Raw genomic sequence first — 14,603 nt, forward strand, 5'->3', positions numbered from 1 at the left:
ATACGAAACTTGGTTGATGTACATAATTAAGATTTCCCCTCTCTTTCCATTTCAACTTACAATAAGTTTATTTGATTTGTCAACTTTCAGGACAACATAGGTTTTATTAAACCTCATTAGGTGCACCCCATGGCCAACAGTGTCATATTCTTAGATTTTAAGGCTTGATCTAAAAGCATAAATTCCATTCTGATTTTAACTTCTTATCTCTCAATTCACTTCTCAGATTCACCTTTCTCTTCTGAAGCCCTTGCATTCTATTGCTTCATTGATGAAAAGATCATCAAGATCCTCAGCTTCTTGACCTGAATCAGAACACCCATCATTGGTTCCTAGATAATTTTTGGAAGTACTGACCAATGAATCACCATAATTGTCCAGTTTGGTTTAACAAGCCTCCATCATGTCTCTTATAAAAAAAGTAAGAAAGACTTTGAACCTCTCTTTTGTTAATATCAGGTCACTGAAATCTTTCTATGCTATATCTATCTTCAGTTGCCTGATTAACATCTGGCCATTGCACCCAAATGGCTCTGGAGGAGAAAGTGAGGCTGGTGACCTTGCACAGCCCTTCCTCACTCAAATCAAAATCAATTGCATGTCATGTCATCATCTCCCTTATGTCATGGTCCTTTTCTAGAATGAAGTACAAAGACAACAACAACAACAGCAACAACTGTATTGGTTATTTCTAGGTTACCGTGTATATAACCTATTTGTACATAGTTATTCACATGTTGTCTCCTCAAGCTCCTCAAGAACAAAGACTATATTTTTTCTTTCTTTATATACCCAGTGGATAGCATAATGCCTCAAACATAGTAGGCACTTAATGTCTGTGTATTGACTGACTCACTGACTACTTTTAATCATCCTATACTACTTGGGTAAAACCTAAATAGATAACTTATTGAATACAGTGATTTGATTTTTTTTTTAAATCCAGTAGTCACCTAATTTATTATTTATTTGAGAAAAATGACCTGTATGTTTGTAGGGATGAAAGCAGATGTAAGTAACCCAAAGTATTTTAAAACTCAGTAATTTCAGGTCTATATCTGAGCACAGACTATGTAACAGAAATGGTTCTCATGGTAACCTCCATTTTCTTTAAGAATCTGATCATAAATACATTGATCTGGGTCCATTGAAAGCACTGGTTACTAGGGAGGAAATTTTATGGTCATTAGAATATAAACTCCTTGAGGGAAGGGAACTCCTTTTTGTCTTTGAATCTCCAGCACCCATCACATTGCTTTCATATAATAGGTACTTAATAAATGCTTATTGAATTAATGAATAGGTCCTGAAACCTTCTAACAATGGAAAATTTTAATTTTATTTCTATGACAGTGACTTGTTATAAAGGACCTGTTACATGGATTTAATTATGCTGAAGACAAATTGTTTTCCATAATCTAGCTTCATAGAGTAAAAATATCATTTAATATAGTTAGCTTTTAAGGTGTGTTAATCTTTTTCTGTACTATCAGAATTACAAAGGGAGCCAATTTGTATTTCATTTCCAGCTTTGTAACAAATCATCCCAGACTTGCTTTGTTTTTTCTTACGGTGCATTTTGCAATATATACTGGAGGTTAGTAATAATATTTTCTTATGTTTTGCACTTTGAAATTTATAAAATAAAAGCCATTGGCCTTTCTGAAAGAAAAAAAAAGATCATAAGCTCATGAGGTAATAATTTTAAAATTTCAAGGTACCTTAGAGGTAATCTAGTCTGATCCCCTCATTTCACAGGTGAGGAAACTGAGGCCTCCTAGGAAAGTATCACTACATGATCACACATGGAATAAGTTGAAGAGCTGGAATTGGAACCCAGGGCTTTTGACTCCAAATCTTGGAGTTCTTCTGTATCACTGTCATGCTTCATTGAAAGGACACACTGAAAATAGTTCCTGTATTAGGAACAGAAATCATGAGGGAGTAGTTTTGAATGGTTATCTGTGTTCATTATTGCCTCCTAATTGTGTTTCCATGTTTGAGTGGCCACTAACAACCTTGATTTTCAAAGGGCATTGTAGTGAGTGAGATATTTGTAAGTCAGATAAATCTCTGATTAAGCAGAACAATGACCTTTGAGTTTGCAGACAACATCTGGAGGAAACAGCTGGATAACTGATCAGGTGTTTCTTCAAGTGAAAGTGTAATATGGTGTTCCTGTGGTCCTGTTTAGAGATTTTCAATTCTCACATCATGCAGCACACAGTGGTGCTATTAATTAGAAGCTAGTGGAAACTCTGGAGTCAGTCCCTCCATCAAGCACAATATTATTACATAGAGGAGATTAGAAAGTCATGTAACTTTCCAAAATTGAAACATGCAATCTAACAGCCAGGATAACAGACTCCCTACTATAAAGTCAATATTTTCCAGCTTCTAGCCATTTAGTACTTTGATTTTTGCTTAAATGTGCAATACTGAAATGAGTTTTCCTTTTAAACATTAAACAAACAAATAACTTAGTGCTAAAAAGCACCTGAGAAGTTCTGATTCAGTTCTAACATCCTTCAATCCCTAGCTTAAGTTTATCTTACTCCTTGAAGTTTTTTTCCTAATTGAGACCCAATTCTTCTCCTTCTTTAAAATTCTAAAGTGCTCACTTATATTAAAACAATTGGATACTTTTATATTAATTTCTGTTGTTTTATACATTAGACTTATCTTTCCAACTATTCTATAAATTTCTTAGAGGTACAAGTCATGTCTTATACTCTCATATGTCACACAATACCTAGCACAGTACAGAAGTCATGATAGGCAATCAGTATGTTGTGTAGTTATTAGCTTTCAAGTCTGAGAATTTGAACCAAAAAGTCTAGGTTAGATATTTCTTGAGGAAGAATACCCAGTCAGGAAAAGTAGAGGTTAAAAAATAGCTTAGCTATATTCTATAATATTATCATAAAATTTTGGGGTTGGAGGAGGAGTTGTGGGATCATATGATCAATATATTTTACTTAAATGTGTGAAAGATCTGGAATTTTACCAGCCTGGGGAGTTTTTCATGTTGGAACTCCTTTCACCAACACAATTCATGTCTGGCTTTTGACAGTTAAAAGGGTCTTAATCCAGGGTCTATCATCTTTTTTTTTAATATGTATGATTGTTTCCTTTGAAAACTTACGTGTTTTGTTTCATGTATCTGAAAATATTATTCTTAAGAGTTTATAGACATCAATAGACTGACAAAGGAGTCTATGGCACACACAAAAAAGGATCAAAAAACCCTGATTTAGTAAATAAATAAGTCTTGGGGATTTGCCTGTGATACATAGAGATTAATTCTTTGCTTTTTGGTGCATGGTTACAGAGTTTAGGTAGCCAAGGCCTTAAAGCCAATAAGACCTGATTTTTTGAATCCTTCCTCAGACAATTATAAGCCGTGAGAGCCTGGGCAAGTCACAGTTTGTGACTCTGTGCACCTTGGTTTCATCTATAAAATAATAGTACTTACCTCACTGGTTTGTTTTGAAGCCCAAATGAGGTAACTGTTGTAAAACACTTTGCAAATTTTAAAGTGCTATGTAAATGATAACTATTACTATCTCAGAAGCAAGATACCCACCACTCTACACACTACAAGACACTATCTCCTTTCTACAGATAAGGAAGAACATTCAAATTCCTTATACCTTAGAGATGTTTAATGCTATGATAATTCTACTGAATTGTTTTTTACTAAGCTTCTAAGTGAATAGATCACTGTTCTGAGTAGTTATTTCCCTCTCCTATCAAGTAGAAGAGAAAACCAGGGTGACAATGTTTTGAGTTAAATTTTTGATCTTTTCTCTGTGGTTTGAGTAGTCTAGAACTTCCCTAGTGCAGTCCCTTATTTCTATTCATCTAGACATTTGTAGCTGCTATTGCCTGCTAACTGATATGAATGCTTCTGATTTTCTCTGCTCTCTAATCTATCCATGTCACTGCTGTCTGAGTTATTTTCTACCTATTGTACTGCTCTGAGGAGCATCTTGGTTGTCTTCTCAAAACCATTCAGTGCTACCCCAATCCCTACCATAACTTATTCACTGAAGTATAAATTTATGCCTCTGTCAGTCACAATTTGTCTATAACCTACTCATCTGGCATCCTAGGGGTGGGGAACCTGTGGCCTCGAGGCCAGATGTGGCCTCCAGGATCCTTGTGTGCAGCCATTTGACTGACTTTAAGTTTTACAGAACAAATCCTTTTATTAAGGGGCTTTGTTCTGTTAAGTTTGGATTCAGGCAAAGGGCTGCACTTGAGGACCTAGAAAGCCACATATGGCCTCGAGGCCTTTTATCTAGCTACCTTTTATCTAGCCTTATGTTATGTTACTTCACATGTTTTATGATGGTTAGCTAGAATTCTCTCTGCTCCCTTTTCTCATCCTCCTATCTTCACATCTCCATGTTATCATCTTTTACTGGAATGCATGCTTCCCCTCCCACCCCCGACCTCCATGACCAAGTACTGAAGTCATTGCTCTTTCTCCAACTCAAACACCACCTCCTCCTCAAACTCTGCCAAAGCTCCATCCCATCTCTATTACATATGCATAAGAGAAAGCTATATCTCTCTTCTCAAATTTCTCATAGTATTTGGCCTATACTTTTTAATTGTATTCATCTCACTCTCCCTTGCATCATTATTATTTTTGAACTTGTCCTTCCTACCATTTCATTATAAGTTCCTTCAGAGAAGACATTGCTTATATTTCTTTCTTTTTTTTCCCATTTTGGACCAGATACATGAGTTCATTAACGTGGGGAACTACAGATAAAGATCCTCTAAAATGAAGATGAGTACCTGCTGAAAAATATTGTCTTAAAGGACTGCCTAGGGAGGGGTACTGAGAGGTTAAGTGATTTGCCCACAGCCACACAACCATGAATATCTGAGACAGTATCTGAAGCCAGGTCTTCCTGACTCTGCTCTATTATGGAACCTAGCTGTACACACTGGAAGTTCTAAATAAATGTTTATTAGTTTGAATTGAATTGAATTACACAAATTGAGATTGAAATTCCTGTGAAATCTTTGGATATGTTACTTGATCATATTATTAACTATGCAACATTCTTGAGCTAAATTCCTTAGCAGGAAAAATGCAAAAAAAAAACTGTTGAGTTATAAAGTTCTTATTATAGTTCATATTATATATATATATATATAATGTGTGTATACATAAATACAATGTACATAAACAGTTTTAAAAGAAATCTCTAAAAATACAATAAATACAAAGTCTTCGGTGAAAGACTTCTTTTAGCCTTGAAGATACAGGAGTATTTCCTCTTTTAAAATCTATAAAATAATAATTTAAAAGAAGAGCAAAATCTAATACAATTCCTTAAACACATGAATTAATAATCTAGTGGAAGCAATGAAATAGATACATTGCAATCCTAAGCATGATGCAATGAAGTCATTAGAAAGGCATGAATGCAATTCTTGGGACTTTAGAGAAGAGAGAAATCATTTCTAGCAGGGAACATGCCTTTTTTAAAATGAACAATTTATTAAGACTTGATACAAAGTTATGTGAACTTTTTCCCTTTTATCCCTGCCTCAAGAAAAAAAAGGGGAGTTACCATTTAAAGTTCTGAATTTAATTTCTAAGACTGTAATAACACAGTTTAACACAATGAAAAATAGTTGAAATTTCACATTCATAATAAAAGAAATTGGGATCAAGCTCATTCACTCCCATTCAGGAGATAGGTTTGGATTCCAGACATATATGCCATTCCAGAATATGAATTTTTGCTTTGTGAATTCTGTGTGACTTTCAATATCATCAATCATGTTCCATTGTAATCTGCACTGCATAGGAGACCATTTTATGATGAGTATTATCGTTGTAGTATAGTAAAGAGCATTGTTAATGAAGCATGGAAAAAGAATAAATTCAGCTAATGGGTATATGTGTCAAGTTTCAATTAGGGATATGTTGGAACCTAAAAAGAAGAGATGAGCATACAAATTTAAACCTTTGACCTTCAGTGTCAGAACAAAGCTTGAGAGGAAAATGAGCTTATTTGGATGAAGCATCCTAATTTCATTGTACTGACGCCTTTGATAGAAATCAGTGCTACGACTTTCAGTGCTCATAGACACATTGCTTCACAGTTTTACAAATTTGAACCCAAGAGAATTTTTCTGTTAAAAAAATTGTATTACTCTGTATCACAAAGGTAATGTGGCATAGTAGATACAGTGATGGTCTTGTAGCCAGGAAGGCCTAGGTTCATGTTACACCTGTCATACATCCTGGCTGTGTGATCCTAGGTAAGTTGTTAATCTCTTCACAACTTTCTAATACTATAAAGAATGGAACTATATTTGCAAAGATTCCTCACCCAGAAGTTCCTTATATCAATGAAATCACAGGCCCAGGTTCTATCCCTATCCCTGCTCTGTATCAAATATAAGAAATGAAAAGGAACATTTGAAAATTGGTAACCAGGAATCGTGAGGGGAGTCAAAACTATGTCACATGAGGAACAGAGAAGTAGTGTGTGTGTATATATGAAGAAAAGAAGATTGAGGTAAGGGCATAATACTTTGCTTGTAAAATTTAAGAGATAACTGTCTGGCAGGAGTAAGTTTATTCTATGTGGCTTGAAAGGAAAGAAAAAATGGTTACCCAGGAAGTTACCCAGGAAGGCAGATTTTATCTAAGCTAGGTAATACAATAGATAGAGTTATGGGTCTGAAGATCTGAGTTCAAATTCAGCCTCAGACACAAACCTAGCTGTATGATCCTAGGCAAGTCACTTAACCACTGATTGTCTTAGTTGCCTTAATTGTAAAATTAGAATAATAATAATAATATAAAGTGATTAGCACAATGCCTGGCACAAAGTACTATCTAAATGTTAGCTATTAGCTATTATTAAGTACCTAGTATAGTGCCTAGAACACAACAGACATTTAATAAAAGCCTCTTCCTTTCTTTACTTCAATATTTCACTGAACTCATGTAAACCAAATTTAATTAAGCACCTCCTATATTCATGGTGGGGCAGCTAGGTAACACAATAGATAGAGAGCCAGTCCTGGAATCAGGAAGACCTGAGTTCAAATCTGGCCTCAGACACTTACTAGCTGTGTGACACTGGGTAAGTCACTTAACCCTGTTTGCCTCAGTTTCCTCATCTGTAAAATGAGCTGGAGAAAGAAATGACAAACTACTCCAGTATGTTTGTTAAGAAAACCTCAAATGGGGTCACAAAGAGTCCGACATGACTGAAACAAGTGAACAGAAACAGCAACAATATGTTCAAGGCACTCAGGCTGTGAGAATACAAAGACAAACATGAAAAATAGTCCATGTACACAAGAGGCTTATGTTCTACCGTAGGATGCAACATGCAAACAGATAAATAAATCCAAGATAATTCGAGAGAGGAAAAAGTAAAACTAACAAGTACAGAGATCAGAAAAAAATTCACAGAGAAGGTGGCACAAAAGCTAAGCACTGAATTAAACTAATGAATCCAAGAGGCAAAGAAAAAGGCATATATTTAAGTCATGCAGGGAGCCTATACACAGTTCAGGAGAAGTGAATAAGCTAGTTTGGTTACAATTTTGAATGCTCAAAATGCTATCCACATCCAAAGAAAGAACTATGGAAATTGAATTGCTATTTTTTTTCTCTTCTGTTGAGTTTTGTTTCCTCTTTCTGATGGTTCCTCCTATTGGTTTTGATTTTTACTTAAAATATCACTAATGTGAAAATATGTTTAATATGAACGTAAATGTATAGCCTATATCAGATTGTGTGCTGTCTTGGGGAGGGTGGTAGGGAGGAAGGGGGAGAACAATTTTAAACTCAAAAGCATGTGGAAGTGATTATTGATAAATCAAAATAAATTAATAAAAAAAGTTTGAAAAGTGTAAAAAAAACAATTTTGAGTGCTCAAAAGTGAATAATGGGGAATGTTGAGAAAGGCATGACCGGTGTGGGTAATTTCTCAAATGGAATTTCTGAGGAAGAATTCAACAGTCAAAGGAGACTGAAGGGGGTAGAGGGAAAAAAGTTGTCCAGGGCCTCAGTAGATGAACTGGGTTAAAATAGTCATTTATCTCCATATGCATTGTTTTTCCAGTAGAATGTAAATTCCTTTTGGCAAGGGATGGTTTTGTTTTTATATTTGTATCTCTAGTGCATGGCACAGGGATTAGCACATAGTAGATCCTCAATACATGGTAGAGGAATTAAAAAGAAAAGAAATGTAAATTGGAGCTAAGATGTTGAAGCTTTTCGTAACAAACGGGGGAGTTGGTATTCTATCTAAGGCAATATGGAGCCACTGAAGAGTCTTGAACAGGGGAGTAATATGGTCAAATCTGTGGTATAGGATGATTATTTTGGGAGCTGTTTTCAGGATGGATTGGAAAGAGAAGCAGACAAAGTAGGGAAGATAATTAGGAGTTTATTTTAATGGAATAGGTGAAAAGGCCTGAAACAGAGTGGTGGCTGTGGGTGAAGAGAATGCTATTACTGTAAGGCATAGCAGGGGTGGATTCAATAAGTGAAAACTGTTAGATTTAGGGGGTGAGGGAAGAATTGTTATTTGGGAGTCAATCATTGGGCCTGATTAGATGAGTGATAAAATGAGAGAGAGAAAGAGAGAGAGAGAGAGAGAGAGAGAGAGAGAGAGAGAGAGAGAGAGAAAGTTAGAGTTAAAGACACGAGTAGGTCTCTGAAGGATGCTTTGTGAGCCTATGAGTTCCTGTTGCCAGAAGTACTGTAGTAGAGAGTGTCAGAAATTCTGTAGTTGGTACGGTGGAGAGTTTTAGGCCTAGAGTTAGGAAAACCTTAGCTCAAATCCACCCTCAGACACTTATTAACTTTATAACACTATAACAAGTCATTTAATGGTCTCAGTTTCCCCATCTGTAATATGGGGATAATAACAGTACCTCTCTCGCAAAATAGTTTGAGGATAGAATGAGGTAATATTTATGAAATGCCTGACACATTGTAGGCGTGATAGAAATGTTTATTCACTTCTTTAAATTAAATGATCTGTCAGGTCCCTTCTAACTCAAAGATTTTAAATTGATTTTACTTTCTATTAAAATGAATACATATTTTATTCATTCTAGGCTTGTACAAGTTCTTCAGTCACTATATTACTATATCATATGTAGAATGTATCTAAGAGTTTAGAAAGGAAGAAAAAAAGTACTCTAAAAATGGTTTGGGCGGACACAGTCACCTGTTTTACCTAAAGTAGTTTCTGTTAAGTCTTCTATGACTTAGCCTCCCTTTCCCTACCTTTCTAGTATTCTTGCCCTTTACAATGCATCCCATACTCTTTGACTTAGTGACACTAGCCTCCTTGCTATTCCTTGAAAATGACACTTTCCTGACCCCAGGCATCTTCTCTGGCTTTCCTCCATGCTTTGAATGCTCTCCCTTCCCATCTCTACCTTTTGGCTTCCCTAGTTTCCTTTAACTTCAAGATAAAAGCACACCATGTATAAAAAAGTGTTTTACAATCTTTCTTAATTTTATTGCCTTCTCTTTGTTAATTATCTTCTATTTATCCTTCATGTAACTTGCTATACAAAGTTGTTTGCATGTTGTCTCCCCCATTAAAATTGTGAACTCCTCAAAGGCAGGGACATTTCCCTCTCTTTGTATCCCCATCCCTTAGCCCAGTGCATGGCATATACAGGCATACCTCATTTTATTGCATTTTACTTTATTTTGTTTTGCAAATATTGAGTTTTGCACATATTGTTTTTTTCCTACAAATTGAAGGTTTGAGGCAGCCCTACATTGAGCAAGTCAGTCATTGCCATTTTTTCAACATCATGTCTCTGTGTCACATTTTGGTAATTCTCACAATATTTCGAACATTTTCACTGTTATTTTATCTATTATGGTGATCTGTGATCTGTGATCTTGGATGTTATTACTCTAATTGTTTTGGGGAGCCAAAAACCATGTTCATATAAGACAGCAAACTCATCTGATAAATTTGTATATTCTGACTGCTCCATCAATAGGCTGTTCTCCCCTCTCTCTCCCTCTCCTCCTGCCTCCCTGTTTCCTGAGACACAATAATATTAGGTCAATTATTTACCCTACAATGGTCTCTAAGTGTTCAAGTGAAAGGAAGAGTTAATCTGTGTGGCTAACTTTATTTCTTATTTTAAGGAATTGCCATAGCCATCCCACACTTCAGCAACCACTGCCCTGATCAGTCAGCAGGAATCAACGTCTAGGCAAGACCCTCTACCAACAAAAAGATTATTACTTGCTAAAGGTTCAGATGGTGGTTAGCATTTTTTTTTTAGAAATAAAGTACCATTTAACAAAGGTGCATACATTTTTAAGGACATAATACTATTGCACACTTAATGGACTACACTATGGTGTAGACATAACTTTTATATGCACTGGAAAACCAAAAAAATCATGTGACTCCCTGTATTGTGGTTTGGAACTGAACACACAATATCTCTGAGTATTCCTTTAATAAGAACCTAATAATAGTTTATTGACTAACTTGTAAAAGAGTGTTAAACACTGGTGCTTGGTTAGATTGTTTTCTTTCATTTCTACTTCTCTCTGTTAATGTCTTGCCTCTTCTTTTTTCCTTGTCTACTCCTTGTCTACTCCTTCTCTACTCCTCTCAATCAGACCCACCTATGGGACACAATAATCTGGGGTGAGGGTGGAGGTACGAAGGTGGTTTATATCCCCTCACTAAGAGTCTCAGGTGCTCTTAAAACTACACTTAAAAAAATGATATACCTTCTAGAAGCCTCTTCCTCAGGGTCACATGTTTTTCTATGTAACCTGTATATCTCAAAACAAAACAAAAACACTTAGGTTTTTACAACTGCCATACATTTCTTCAACGAAGAAAAGAAGCAGGATTTATTCTAACTAATGACAGCTCACAGCAGGTTGGAGATTTCGAATAGTTAATGAGCTGTTGACTGAGCGTTGGATCAATCTGTGAAGAAATTAATAAAAAAAAAAAAGCTTTTTAGTATAAGTTCTATTCCTCTCCTCTCCAATCAAGCCTGGTTCTGTTTATCTCATGGGCTTCTTTAAAGTAGGATTAGAGACAGGGGATGCAGTGTGCAATAAGATGGAATAGTTAAGTGCCTAGCAACTTAAATTTATTTTCATGAAAGTAGGTATATTCTGCAAGAGACTATATGGGCACATTTCAAAACATTATTTTCTCATATATAAATGCATTCTTAAAATACTAATTCATGAATTTTGCTTTTTCTCATGTATAGATGACTACTTTGATTTGAGATATGTATTTGCAGTTCAAAAGAATAGTTTAAGAGAATCCAGAACCATCTGATACTCTCACTGTTGTATTTCCTTTCTCTCTATAACAGTACTTCCCTTGACATTAGTAGAGAATTATTTAATGATAATTAATGGATAAATACAGGTTAATCAGCATTTTGCAATGAACATACTTTTAAAATAGCAGAAATTTTAGTATTTAAAGATCGTTATTATTTCTAGTAAAGTGTTTTTTATTATAGATTTTTCAATGTCACCTTTAGGTATTAAATTCATGATATTTTTGCATTTTAGCCAGAATTAAGACCATATCCAATACTTCATTATGATTGAAAAAATATATGAAAATGAAATCTGTGTGCTCCATACATTCTAGATGATGCATTTTCAATGTAAATTCTAAATAAGTTTTTAAAAGTCCACATTTTTCTAATGACTTCATCTTACATTATTATAATGTGTCACATAAAGAGGCAAAGAACTGTATTTGAGTCTGTATGGATCATACAGATCCATGGAATATGTCAAGTTTATTATATTTGCATAGGATGGCAGATGAGACTTTTTCTATTTAAAGGGAAACATGGCCACTTGTAATATTTTGAAATAATTTTTAAAGAAAAGCTTTTATATAAACAGATTTTAAATATAATTTGTTTTGGGTTTCTTTATATTTTTACTGGTGTCATAAGTCATGTGTATAATTTTTGACAAATGTAACATTGGACCATTTCTTCATGTTAAATATTAGCATTAAGCTTTTTGAGCTATTCAGACAATAACATGAAGATAAAACATTTTAAGTTCCTTTTTTCTCTTCAAAAAAGTTTGATGACTTTATTAACTAAATAAAGATGAAATCCAGAAAATTAAAAAAAATAATGAAAATGTCACCTTTACTTTCACATGTATTGTTTTCCCTTCCCTACCCAGAGAGCTATCCCTTATAACAAAAGGAGAGAAAAAGGCAAACAATACATCGAATAAATGTGATAACATATGCAATGTTCTGCACCCATAGTCCCCTCCCTCTTCAGAAAGGAAGTATGCTTCCTGATGCCTTCTATGAGAATAAACATACAATTTTAATTATCTAGCATTCAGGTTTTTTAATGGTTCCTGTTGTTATTTGTATTTACATTGTTATAATCATTGAGTATGCTGTTTTCCAGGTTTGTTTTACTACATTTAAGTCAGTTCATATCCTATAAGTTCTAAGCTATTGTTGATTCTTTTTAGTGGTTACAAACCCCAACAATATCTGAATGCTTAGTACCCCATTTTAATGGCAACTCTTCAATTCTTCAAGAACTTGAGATTTTTTTTTTTGTTTGTAGATAGATTTTCTACATTATGTGTTGCCTAAAAAGTCTGTAGCTTAGGAAATACCCTTGTCTTTCTTGTCACCTTCTCCTTTGGGGGGCATTTTATTTGCTAGGTAACAACATTTTTTTTTTCTTTTCAATTCTAAAATTCAATCTATTTCTCTCCTGAAGATCATTCTTTAGATCTGTAAATAGAAAGTCAATTTCATTACATGAAAAATAGAGAATGGATGTGAAATTTAGGAATTGAAAATGATAAAACATGTTACACTATGCTTAGCTGAGGTCAACAAAGTCAAATGGAATTAAGATTAAACTATTATCTATGGGATTCTCAAATGCTTTTAAAAAAAACTATGTAGAAATGAAAGATCAGGGAGAAATCCTTATGTAAATGGCAATCGAGACTGAGATTAAAACAAAATGACTTTATGTGGTGAAATATAGGTAACTAAAAACAATGAACCTGAATGAAAAATAGGTTGAATACCATATAGCAAATTAGCCCTTCTGAAATGGCTTGTATTAATATACTTTACATAATAATAGCTTATATTTAAATATCATTTTACAATTGACAGTGTATATGAGGTAAAGTAAGTATTTTAGATATGTGGAAACTAAGGTTGAAAGGGTTAGTGACTTGCCCAGTGATCAAAGAGTTAACAGGTAGTAGAACTCATACTGTCATCTGATTCCAAATTCAGTGATCTTTCTGAAACAACATTGCTATGTTTAGTCCTGTGAATAAAATAAAAAAGGAGTCAGTCTGTTTATTGTGTATATAATGCAGCTTGGAAGATGAGCTCAGGAAAAAAAGATGTTTATATGTGTAAACTCATAAACTTGATTTTTAAAAATTGAACCAGAGTGACTTGCTTGATCTCTCCCCCAAACCTCCTCAAATACCTGTAAAAAATTGTTCTAAATAAAAATTGGACCGTTGGGTTAAATATAATTGTCATTTAAAATAATTCCAATGTCTTAGAATTACAAAACTTTGAAAGTTGGAGGTAAATGAAACTTCAGACATAATCCACTTGAATTACTTCACTTTACAGATTGGAAACTGAGGTCCAAAGAAAATAAGTGATTATATTGGTTTGTAAGTTTCTTGATGTTAGACAATATCTTATGTTTTATCTGGCATAATTATCAACTATCATAATGCCTTCCACATAGTAGGCATTTGGTAAGCACTTATTAAATTGAATTGAAGACACTGGTTCAAGGTCGTGTAGCTATAACAGATGGTGAGCCATAACTAGAAGCTATGTCATGATTCCTCATCCATTTTTTTCAGTTGTTTGAGCTTTTTTATTTTGTTTGTTTGTTTGTTTGTTTGTTTTTGGAGGGAGTTTTAGTGAAGGTCCATTGGGGAAAAAAGATAAAGTAAACCCTCAAAACAAATGTGCATCATCAAGTAAAATTAATTCTCGTATTGTTCAAGTTCAAAAAGCATGTCATGGAAAGAATAAGCCATCATCTCTCAGGTGGTGGGTAGTATGTTTTATCATGAATCCTCTGGAATTATATGTGTGGGCATTGTGTTGATCAGATCTCTTAAATCTTTCAAAGTTGTTTGTCTTTCCGATGTTACGATACAAATCATTTGCCTGTCTCTGCTCACCTCACTTTGCATCAGTTTATATGTATTTCCAAATTTCTTTGAAAGCATCCCTTTAGTCACTTTTTACACCACAACAATATTCCATTATATTCATATACAGTATTTTTAAGCTATTCCCCAACAGATGCATTTTTGCACAGATAGACCCTTTTCTTCTTTCTTGAATTTCCTTCGAATTTCAACCTGTTAGTAGTATCTCTGGGTCAAAGTGTATGCACAGTTTAGTTACTTTTTTTGAGCATACTACTTCTGTAGTTCTAGCAAAAGTACATTCATACAGAAGTTTTCTCATAGTCCCTTTAGCATTTCTTATTTTACTTTTTTCCCCTCAAGTTTGTCAATATGATGGGTA

The sequence above is a fragment of the Vombatus ursinus genome, unplaced genomic scaffold (genome assembly GCF_900497805.2).
Source record: "Vombatus ursinus unplaced genomic scaffold, bare-nosed wombat genome assembly UNPS02014779.1, whole genome shotgun sequence".
Classification (NCBI taxonomy): Eukaryota; Metazoa; Chordata; class Mammalia; order Diprotodontia; family Vombatidae; genus Vombatus; species Vombatus ursinus.